The sequence below is a fragment of the Drosophila subpulchrella genome, chromosome X, assembly GCF_014743375.2.
Source record: "Drosophila subpulchrella strain 33 F10 #4 breed RU33 chromosome X, RU_Dsub_v1.1 Primary Assembly, whole genome shotgun sequence".
NCBI lineage: Eukaryota > Metazoa > Arthropoda > Insecta > Diptera > Drosophilidae > Drosophila > Drosophila subpulchrella.
Window position 1 is genome coordinate 12,379,222 of NC_050613.1, and position 12,072 is coordinate 12,391,293.

Sequence of the window (12,072 nt, forward strand, 5' to 3'; positions counted from 1 at the left end):
TATATATAGAGATATATTTATGCTGGCCAAGAATGGACATCGTTCAGTGGTCCTGGCTTCGTGGATAATGTGCCGTAATTAGAGGTGCAGCTGGCTAAATTACGGCTCTGAACCCCCGAGGACGATTTAGGACGATAACAATGCGTGACAGTTGCCGTTCCGATTCACTATTCAACATTTGACAGTACACCCACCGCAATGGCCATCAATTGGCTACGATTACATGGCATTTGACTATTAAACTCGGTCAATCAGTGATGGAAATGGTATTTTGGTTGCAATTAAGGGGAATTTTAAAAAAAGATGGCAACATTTTTAGCGCAGAAAATAATATATGTGGTAGAAGGAATTTATAATTATTAAGGCAAGGTAATAACCCTTGGCAAAACCCATAACTTTTTCCCATAACCAATGCCAGGAAATCGGCTAGAGGCGTTTTCAGTTCACATACACCACATTTGCAATCACTGTTGCATTTTCCATTCAACCTGAAGCCTGAAGCCAAATCATAATCCCAGCACCCGTTGCACCCCTGAACCCCCTGACCCTGGGCTTCGCAACCGTTAACCGGAAACAGCAGCCACACCCAGCCAAAAAGCGGAACTCATACGCCATTGTCATTATGCCGCCTCTCTAACGCTGGTTATTAAGCATAATAATTACGCGCAATTTGGCATTTTGTTTCGCATTTCAATTTCGCAAATCAAAATAGAGGATTTTGATGGCCATTGTTAATGGTTGTCTGAGCAATTAGTTGATGTATCGAATGTATTTATGGGTCGTGAGGTGAACGTTGGCCTGAAGGAACTTAATTAGGTGCACTACGTCTTGATTTCATTAAATCCAGGACTGATTAAATTGGCTTAATTCAAAATAGCATTTAAATCTATACGTGGCTTAATGAAATGATTTAATAGTTTTGTACTTGAATTCTACAATTAAATTTCATAATTACCTAAATCAAATGGCAAAACAATTCGCTGAACTATTAGAAAAAGCTTTTAGATATCGATGCATTGAGGTGTTGAAGCTTTTAGTTATTTATTGGGATATCACTACATTGTCTAGTAAATAACTAGCTTTGTTATACGATTGTAATAAACTTCGCCTGCATTTGGAAAACCCATCTTTATTTGAAGATTTATCCTCGCATTTAATCCGCTGACTGTAGATGAAATAATGGATGGCAACTGAGATAAACCCCGGAGCATTATCATTTAGGGTTTAACCCTTGACCTTTCCACCTCCCATGGGAGTTCTGCGGTTGATGAGTCCATAAACAGCTGCATTTTCAGCGGTTGCACTTGGCCAATTCCGCTGATTTCGTGCATTTATTGCGGCTTTGCGAGAGCAAATGGGGCGTATGCGTAATAGATTCGTTGTCCGTTCTAGTGGCCACATAAATCAAGATTAAGTGCCGGCGCCATATAAAAAAGATGCAGCTGCTCTAAACAATTGCCAGTTAGCAGGGCAATACATGCAATTCGATTTTAAGAGCCAAATCCATCAACAGGAATTCCACAATCACGGAAAATGTGGCATGTTCTAAGCCCAAATGGATGGTAAAGTGTAAATCGTGCAACAATGTAAGGGTAAAAAAAGAAAAAAATATATTTTTCATATAGTTTGATTCAATTTAAAAACTTTCTGCCTAAATATGTTTTAATACTTATTACCAACTCTAGCTTTTTACTTATAACAAATGTAACCCAGTGTTACTTTCATTAAATTTCGTTTTTTAAGAAATGAAGTGGAACTTTCTTGTCCTTTATCATTTTTAATGATACGAACATTCAGAACTCAAGTAAAAGACCCTAATGGAACCATTCTGAATTAAGACCTCTTTCCTTTCATATTCTTTTTTACCCACACTTTGCCTTTTCCACTTTCTTTTTCTGGGCTTTTTTTTGCCCCCCTCTTTGCCAAAGTGAGTGGGGCTTAAAAGCAAAGTTATGTCAGGTCTGGCGGCTCAAATGCATTGCATCAATTAGGTGCCCACATGTAGACAGTAAAAAGTCAACGACTGGCGGCAAATGGTCATCGAGGGGCGTGGCAGTTAAGGCTTAGGCCTAATCCTCGACAGGATTACAAACACATGCCGCACGCACACTAACGACACTCGATGCAATTGAATTGAAATCGGAATCTGAGCCGAAGTTAAAAGAGCGGCAATTTATGTGCCACGACCCCAAAAACCAAACATACCGTACAATTGTGGTCAAGAGATTAGTTTTTTTTTTAATTTTCCAACTACTTGTAAATTTTAATATATTAATTTGTACATAGAAAGTAAATTATATTTAAAAACCATTCTAAAATAACACATTTCTTCTTAAAGATTTTTTTTCTGTCCACTGTTCATTAAAATCTAACCTATTTAAAAAATTGAGAATTTAAATTTTTTACATGGAACAAAATTTATTTTAAAAAATTACAAATTCACAAGCAAGTTATGGCAACAAGTAATGTAAAATGTGTTGATAGTTTTGGCAAAATTTAAAAACATATACAACTCCAAGTTAAATTTGATAAGCTAAGGAAAAAATCGAATTTAGGCTAGAAACAGATTTTTTTTAGCATAGACAGTTTTTATAGGTTGATTTTCGGGTTTGCAAAACCATTATTTTCACCAGCATTGTTTTTATTATAGGGACATCTGTATGTGGGGTCTATTCATTTTTGCGGAACGGTGGCAATCAGCAAATGGCAGCTCAAGCAAAGCATTGAAAACGATAATTTAGTGTCGGGTCAGGAACAAAGCGACGGTGAGGGTTGGAAAATGGGGAGATCGGTGGCGAAATGGAGGAAAACACCATCACGTGCCGGCCTAGAGACCATTTTACCCATCGATATCGATAAATAAATGAACACTGCGGTTGCGGCTGCCGAAAAACAACAAAAAATACATGAGAATAACACAAAAAGGACCACAAATCCCCGTCTCAAACCAGACCCAAAACGGAATAAAAATTACCCGGAAATGGAGTGCGAACTGCTGAAGATGCAAATCGAGGCGAATTATTTGTTTGCTTTCGAATCGGGCCTAAAACAATCACATGGCGATTTGCATATCGGCCAAGTGCTAGTGCCAATCAGGCATGTTAATAAACCACATCAATTCATTTGTTCGGCAAACTTCGATTGATTGCAAGCGTTTGGTGAGGGGATTCGAAAGTGCGAAAAGGGTCAGCCACATTGGAATATATCACATAAGCCACAGCTTATAAAGGAGGTATTGGTCCAAAAGAAACCAGGGGAATAATGAATAGTTTGTCAAAGCCCATAATTCATTATTTATGATAAGACATCGGATTATTTGCAAAACAATATTCCTAACATTAAGACTCTAATGTCTAGATACAATTATTTTTTAAAAAATGACACAATACACTTCGGTTTTGTATGCAACAATATATTTTAAACTTATAAGTACTTAGCATTCTTACAGAAAGAGGACTATCCTTTATTTACTGCATACTTTTAGACACTTAAAATTACATTTAATAGTGATTTCAACGCCCTGGAAAATTCTAGTCATGGATTTTATAGAAAAATATATTTTTGATTAGAGCTTGCCTAAAAATAAATATAAGGGGTTATTGTTTGCATTCAACCCAAAGTCCAGTTGTGATCATAAGAAATGTGAAAAAATGTTGTGATCATAACAAGAAAAATGCAATTCGATATAAAAGCTAAAAGTTATGGAACCAGAAACGGAATACCACCAACTAATGTTAAAAAGGTATGACCTTTTATATGATATTCGGTGGATAGTAATAAATATTAATAGTCATAAGCTCCCCGGTGTGATGTAGAATTAATGTTAGCTTAATATTCCAGAAATCCCTATTTGTAAATGTTTTACCCAGCTCTGCCCAACTAGTGTCAGGCCCAACTGCCTTTTTGCCTTTAACTGGGCCATAACAATTGAGATTGAAGATTGACCAAAAGTCCAAGCACCGCCTCCCAAAACAACTGGAAAAGCAAGTGAAATCAATGTCCTGCCCCCAAAAGGCAGGAGTATTTCGCTTGTCCGAATGGAGAACACCAGTTTTATGGCCTTACAAGGTGGTAACATAAACCCGGAAAAGGATCAGGCAGGACGTAGACGTAAACTAAAATGTAAATGAAATTGTCGTCTATCCAGGAGCAGCAGGCAGCAGCATCCCATTTCGAGACTTTAAGAGCCATGTTCTTCGGACTCATCCCCATAGTCATCGTCGTCGTCCTGACGTTGACAAAGAAAATGTCACCGAAATAACTGGGGATTAGATTGATGAGTTTTCCAGCTAAGCCAACTGGCTTGCCATCCGCCTGTCATAAACTAGGCGGCGAGGATACTCCACATGGATCCTGTGCAGGACTCCTTGGATTTTGACGATGTGCCAGCATAAGTTTATTGCGAACCGCCATGTTCCATATGTGTTATCTGCGCCTGCCTCTGACAACTGTAATTAATTTAATTAGACCTGTCCCCCGGCCCTCTACGCCTTACCCCCTTTACCCCCTTTGACTCCTTAGCCCCCTTTGGCACCTTCCTGCCACGCCCCTTCGCCGAAGGAGGATGGCGGGAAGCAATCTTGGAGAGAAATTCATTTGCCAGGCGGAAATGTTGACAGGACGCAACAAGAAACGAAACTATGACAAGGTCGCTTATAGGATGGTAAGGGTATTTTAAAATAAAGTTCGTTTCCAAGGATACCCTGTGCATTTTTTGGATACATTTGAAATTTTATTTATTATTTTATTTTTTCTCTTTATTTATAATTTGGAAATGAAAAGAGCCACCAGTTAATTATTTGAAAATCGCATAAAAACTTCCTTTGATGTTTTCTATTAAAGTATTTTCTTAAAAAAATTAAAAAAAAAATGAAGAAATGTGTACAAAATGTTTGAAAAACACAAAAACAAAAAAAAATTATTTTGTATTATTATTTTCAGGTATTTACGTATTATTCCAATTTTATTTTTAGGCACCTACTTAATAATGACACCTTTTATGACTCTCTTTTGCTTATCAACAATTTTTTTAAAAGTATTTTATTTTTTTTCAAAAATCAGATTGTTTTTAGTACTTACTTTTATTTTGAGTAAAGATCATTCGCTTAAAACTCATTTTTCAATTTAGTTAGCACTTTTGCTACCCTGCAATACCAAAATCTTCACCTTTTGCTTACTTGTGCTTGTGTGTGTGTACCAAAGAAGAAGCAGGAAGTGAGTGAGACAGACAGAGCGGTGAAAAAAGGAGACGAAAAAATAATGTCCAACATTATCGTTGACATTTATTAGCCCAAACTAAGTGAAATTGTTTGCTTTTGGCCCCGTTTTTGTTGCTGCCTCCTCCACATACACATATGCATATTTATGTGTGTATGTATGCCAGGTTATGTATGTGTTTCTCGTACATATATGTATGTATGTGACAACACCCTTCCGGATGGCATATGAAATATTCATGTGTGTTGGTGTTGCTGTTGTAGGTGTGCCGGGCTTTGTCACGTTTTCGGGAGTTGTTTTTGTGGCCTCCAAGGATCCCACAGCCAGCTTTTTCTGCCCTTTATTTGTCGCCAAAGTTTGCGTGTTTATGTTATTAAATAATTTCAATAATATTCACACATACACACCTTGACACCCACACACAAGTGGCGAAAACTGCTATAAGGCAATTGTTGCGCCTCGTGAAAAGTTCAGCTATCAATTACGATTGATTGAATCGAGTCTGACTTATGTTGAATGGATGGGTGATGGTCATTGTTTAAAAGTTTTCCTTTCTATATTTTAATAATTAATTAATTCTTGGGAATTTATATTTCAATTTTATTATACCTTACAAAGGTAGTCAGTTAGTTTTGGTTTAAGCTGAACTGAAAGGTTCTTCAAAGTCAGCAGACAGTCTAAGTTCGAAGGTTTCCTTATCCATATTTTAATATAGGATCTTTCAGTGCCTTAGCAATTCTGTTGAATTTTAATATTGATTTTATTGCACCTTATAAGCGCAGAATTTCCAAGAACACCAAGAGATTTTCGTTGCTTCGAGGATGGCATTTTCTTTCAAACAATTTTTTCATTGAATTCCACTTTGTCTCGTTTTGAACTCACCTCATCTTCTCGGAAACAACTCCCCGTGGAGCCCATTGAAATTAGACTGGCATATCTTTAAGTCATCGGCTTGCTAGCTGGCTTTGTTTATTTCCCGGAAAACTCTTCACTTCACTACGTTCCTGGAATGGGGGATTTAAGGCAGTGTCTATCAGATTGCATCCACATCCACTTGACGCCATTTTCGAATGTCCCTGACCCTGAATCTGCCCACACTCCATGCAAATGTCTGTGCCGCCACATGTATCCGTATCTCTGAGATTCCGTTTGATACTAGCACAGATGTATCTGTATCTGCATCTGTACAGCGCGGTCTGATGCCCTCGAGGGCTTCTATGCAGTGCGTCTCATAAGTGTAAAACCTATGTATAATTTTTATTACTTAACATTTAGCATTTTAAAATAGTTCACACTTAAGATGTGTCATTATTTAAATCACGTACTATTATTAAAATAGTTTTCGAACTGCTTAATACACTTTTTTTATATTTTTTTTTTTGTAATAATATATATTTCATCTAAATTTTAGTTTATATACAAGATTTGATAATTTTGCATGCACCTTACTCTCATGAAATGCACTGTACTGAATGTATACGGAAATGCGATTGGCGCGCTCGAAAATTTCGGCCAAGTTTTGCAGCTCGCAACAAAGTTGGCCCAAACGGCAGACATCCTTATGGTTTCTGGCTTCGGTTGTCTAACCGCATTTCCCCGGAATATTGCCTCCAGTTTTCACCTCTTCGGCTTTCTAAGTGCAAGTTAAAAGTGCTTAAGGGGCAACTTTGTTTTTATGAATGAATCCACAAACGAATTGCTCAATGAGTTGGTAACCTCCTTGGGCGTCCTCCTAATATTTTGTTTAATTTCTGTTTTGGAAAATGGCCAGCATTTTTCTGCGTTAGCTGAACTTTCTGTTGTTCTGGCTAAAGTTTTAATGATATTATTTGCCACTTTATGGGGACCCCTTTTCCCCTCCCCCCGAAGAGCTGAGTTACAATTTTTGAAAATTGCTGCATGTGTATGTGCTTTTGGGTTTTCCTCTAAGGGGAATTGAAATCTCCCGCACTTTTCCATATCGCTTTCCGTTCTCATTTATTTAGACCACCTTTGACATGAGCTCTTAATGAGTCATAGTATTTTGCAATTGGTTTGAATACCCTGTACTGCTTGAATTATATACTAAGAGTATAGTTTACAAAACTTTAGTTTTATTGTGTTATATGAAAAAAACGCTTTTGAATAATCTATTTACCTTTTGTTTAAACCGACTTAAAATATTATAAATTTCCTGAGTAGTCCCATTTAATAGAATTAATTAAGGGGAAATTTACTTACTATTTAGATTATACATTTGTTGATATTAAAATATATATCATAGAGAATCAAGTATTCGCCTATGGCGAATTCCCTTCATCTTTTCATTTCCCTTTTTTTGTCCTCTGGCCAACAAGGGAATTTCGCAATTGTGTGCGTTAACTTTTGGCCATGTCCATGCTTTTGGCCAAGCCAATTCCCCAATTACAGCTTAGTGTTTAAAACCATCACCGACTTAAAGTCTAAAAATTATTTGTTTGCTTTCAGATATTGTTACGTCCATTGGGAAGCAAATGAACACATTGATATGTCAAGGAAGTGAAATCTAAAGGGATAAATATGTACACTGTATGTCTGGCAAGTGTTAAATAAATCAGTTTCTATTTAAGAAATAAATACAGAAAATGCTGTTAAAATATCTAGCCTGCATATATCTTTTTACCATTGAAAATTCAAATTAAAAACTGAAACTGCAGACTGCAAATGCCTGACCATACAATTTGCGAATTTTAATGCTAAGCACAACCTGCTGCATAATTCTAGAGGACATTCGTGCATATATGTGGATAAAAATACACAGACATAGGGGCTTACCTAACAGAAGAAAAAAACCTAAAACACAAAAAGGGAAAATGAAACATTTACTTGGCAAAATACGCGAAATTACGCAAATAAAATTTACATAAGCAAATTGCATAAAATCAACAGGACCCCGGCTCACACAGACAAGAACACAGGGACATGTGTGAGTGTGTGAGTGTGTGAGTGTCTGTGTGTGCACAATATAATTATGTTGATTCATTTATGTTTAATTAACTGCGCGCCGCGTATTTATAGATATAAATGAAACATTCGTTTAAATGCCAGTGCGGCGGCAAATTGGATTTGTGTTCGAATTTGAAATTGAAATTGAAACAGAGAGAAAAGCTCTTGATTGATGTTCGGTGGAGGATATAATGGGCTGGTCTTTTGGCCACCCACTTAATGGCCAAAGAAGTGTCAAAGAAATGGTAGAACAAAAAAAAACGAAAAAAGTGTCCAAATGAGTAATGTTGCCACACAAAAGAATCAAGAGGAAGTTTAAAATGGCCAGGGAAAGTGGAAAGAAAGTGCCCATTTTAAACAAAAAGATTCAAGAGGTTTTTTCATTTAGGTAAAGTATGTTTAAAGAAAATTCTTCTGTAAATACATTGAAGAATTCTTATTATTCTTATATAGAAAAAATACTACTAAAAAGATTTGTAAAAACCTTGAAAAATACAAAATTATGATTTTAAAAGTGGTTGAATTTTAAAAATTGTTATCTTCACGGACATTACCTTAATACATTTCTATTGACTTAACATTTAACCGAAGTTTGATTTCAAAGAACACAAAAGTAAACTTAAGGATGATGAAAAAATGGTTTGGTTGCCCTTCGAATGCGAAAATAAATATTGGCCATTCCCCCCCACAATGAGATTCCAATTTTTTCCCCCATTCGATCAAAAATATTCCGGCCTAATGGCTTGCAATTGATTTTGACTTATTACCGTCTGTCAATATTTGATGAAGATATGTAATACGATTCAGAAACGTCTTAATGCACTAAACAATTTCACGACCGATTGAAGCCGAATGACTTTTGCATAGGATAAATCAGGCGAAGTTTCGGCTTAGCCGAGTTTATCGCAGCTCAGTTAGCATAAGTTCGATTTGCTTCGATATGGTTCGATTTTTCTGGCCGTGACGTAAGGCAGGCAAAGTGCGGAAAGGGTTTTTTGCGGCTCAATTGACAGTTGACAGAGAGGACCTCCTGGCTCGTCCTTTTGGGTCTATTTTTGCCTCTGAAGTGAGCGCACGTGCTAAGTGGCAATCAATTGACAATTTGTGTCCTGTAATTGCCGCACTTTCGGTGTGTCACTCGAAATATGAGCTACCATTTCACTGGGATCCTTTGCCCGTCCAGCAGTCCTTTGTATCGTCCTTTTATGGCCTCTCCCCTATCATAAGCAAAAATCTGTGGTCCTCAACGCACAAAGGAAAATCAAAAATCCAGAAACCAAAAAAGAGAGAGGGAAAAGTGCTGAAAATTAAAACGAAAATTCATGAGGAAAACCGACTTTCCCTTATGGCTGTCAACGATTTTCAAAGGGCATCACTTAAACTTTGCAAAATTGTAGTCAACACAACGTGTTACTTAATTAATCAAAGTAATTTCCAAAAGGTTGGATGAGAACAACCATTTCTTAAAATTAAAAATCTGTAATAACTTTGAAGGCAAATTCACAAGTTTATCCATTACTTTTAGCCAAAAAATCATGTTCACGCATTTTTCATAGCAATATAATCCAAATTATACCCTCTTCAATAAGTCAGGCTAATTTAACTTGATGTGCAAGTGGCCAAAACCAAATGACGGCCAAAATTAAGGGCTGGAACCAAGAGCCCCCAGGTCATATATCAAAATCCAAGAGGCATGAAGCAGCAACCACAGCATCAACATCATAACTCAAACTGAGATTCCTAGATCTTTTGGGGATAGGACGGAAAAAAAGCGATTACCAAAGAAGTAATAAAAATATAAACACCAAAAAAAAGGCTGATTCGTTAAAAATTCGATGACAATTAATTACAGTTACGAGGGAGGCGTGAAAATGGCCCAGAGAAGTGAAGAAGATGAAGAGTCGTGGACCAAAATAAGGCGGCATAAATAAGCGTCAGCAAATTATAAATTAATTCAAACGCATTTAATGAAGAAAAACACCAAAGCAAACAGAAGGCCGAGGAACACTGAGAAAAAAGGATCAAGGATATGGGTCTTAAAATAATATCAAATAAAAAATGTTTCGTTAGTTAAATATCTTATTGTATTCTTGCATTCTTAATAATAACACTTTAAATACGATATGATAGTACAAAGTAACTAATTTTAAAAAACGAAGCTTAAGTTTAGAAAAGGTAGTCGTTTGACTATAATTTAAATTTTATTTTAAAGGATTTTAAAAATAAATAAAATGAAAATAATTGATAGTATAAAGATATAATTATATATTTATATTATATTGTTATATTATTATATTATTATATTATTATATTATTATATTATTATATTATTATATTATTATATTATTATATTATTATATTATTATATTATTATATTATTATATTATTATATTATTATATTATTATATTATTATATTATTATATTTTTATATTTTTATATTATTATATTATTATATTATTATATAAATATATTATTATATTTTATAGCCGGCTCAAAATTATATTAAAAACAAAAAGTCCTTGAACATTTCTATACAGATATTGCCACAATTTTGTTCCAGTATTGGAGAAGCAGCAAATGCCGAGAAGGACACGCCAAATGCAAATTGCGACCGAAAACTAAACAACGGACAAAGACCGTTTCAAGGACGAAGGACTCCGAGGGGGAGTTTCCAGGGGGAGTGGCCACGGCAGCGGCAACAGAGCGCACAATTCAGTCAGACGTTTGAATTAAATAAATGAAATACATAAATAAAAACAGATGAGCTGTTGCCGTCGCTGCCACAAAAGTTGGCCAAAAGGGAAACGACCAAAATAAACAGCGGATGGGGTAACAAGTCGACGGGAATGACCTGCCTCCAGGGTTCGATTAGGAGTTACCCTGCAGGAGGAATCACGCACCCAAAACGACCCATTTAAAGGTCAGCAAAGCAATTGCTAGAAACTAAAAACTAAACAAAAACTAAAAATCTCTGAAGCATTTTCCTTGCTTTAAATGGGATATTTTGAACAACTGGATTTGTATTTTATTGTAATATGTAGTTTCCTTCTAAGCCCTGAAGCCTTATCTTCCCCAAATTTTTACGAAGTGTATCTGGCAACTTAGCAAAATTACCAAAAAAAAAACCGAAAGAACGACCAGCTGGAAAAGGAGGTAATACTACCCCAGTAATTAATCAGTGAAATTGCAGGCGGAATATAATAAGAAATGAGCCGCCAGTCGGGACGAAGGCTTTAAAAAGTCAAACCACAGACACAGAAAATGTTTCTGTTCTCCTTTGGATTTTTCCTCCCCAAAAGTGTCAGGAATTTGGCACAATTAAACCATTTAAATATGCTCAAATCCACATGATATATATTTTGAACAAGCACTCGGAATAAAATTAGGGCAAAAAACGAAAACAGACGGTAAAACTTTAAGTTTACCAAACTCTTTTAACACATTTACAGGGTTTTTTTTTAGCGAACAGGCATTATTATTTAATTTGGCCATTTAGAAATGTTCATTAGATATTATTTTTAATCCCCTACATATTCACAATTTTTAAAACATTTTTCATGATTTCCATTTCCTTTATCTGTTCAAATGGCAACCAGATTTTTTCTAAATTCATTTCAAAATTTTATTCAATGTTAGCAGCACAAATAAACAAAGCGCTTCGCCAGTTTTATATGTATATCAAAAGCCAAACGCAATTGAATTGGAAGCGATAATGAAAATACGGCCAATGTAGCGCTATTTATTTACGTACAGATATATTTGTTTGCACAGAGAAAACTCTTTGAATGAACTAATAAATGGTAACAGTAGAGGGTTAGAAAAGTGTATAGTGGCAGGACATTTTTAGGAGTATAAAAACTGATTTAGAATATAATCTTTTTACTAAAAAC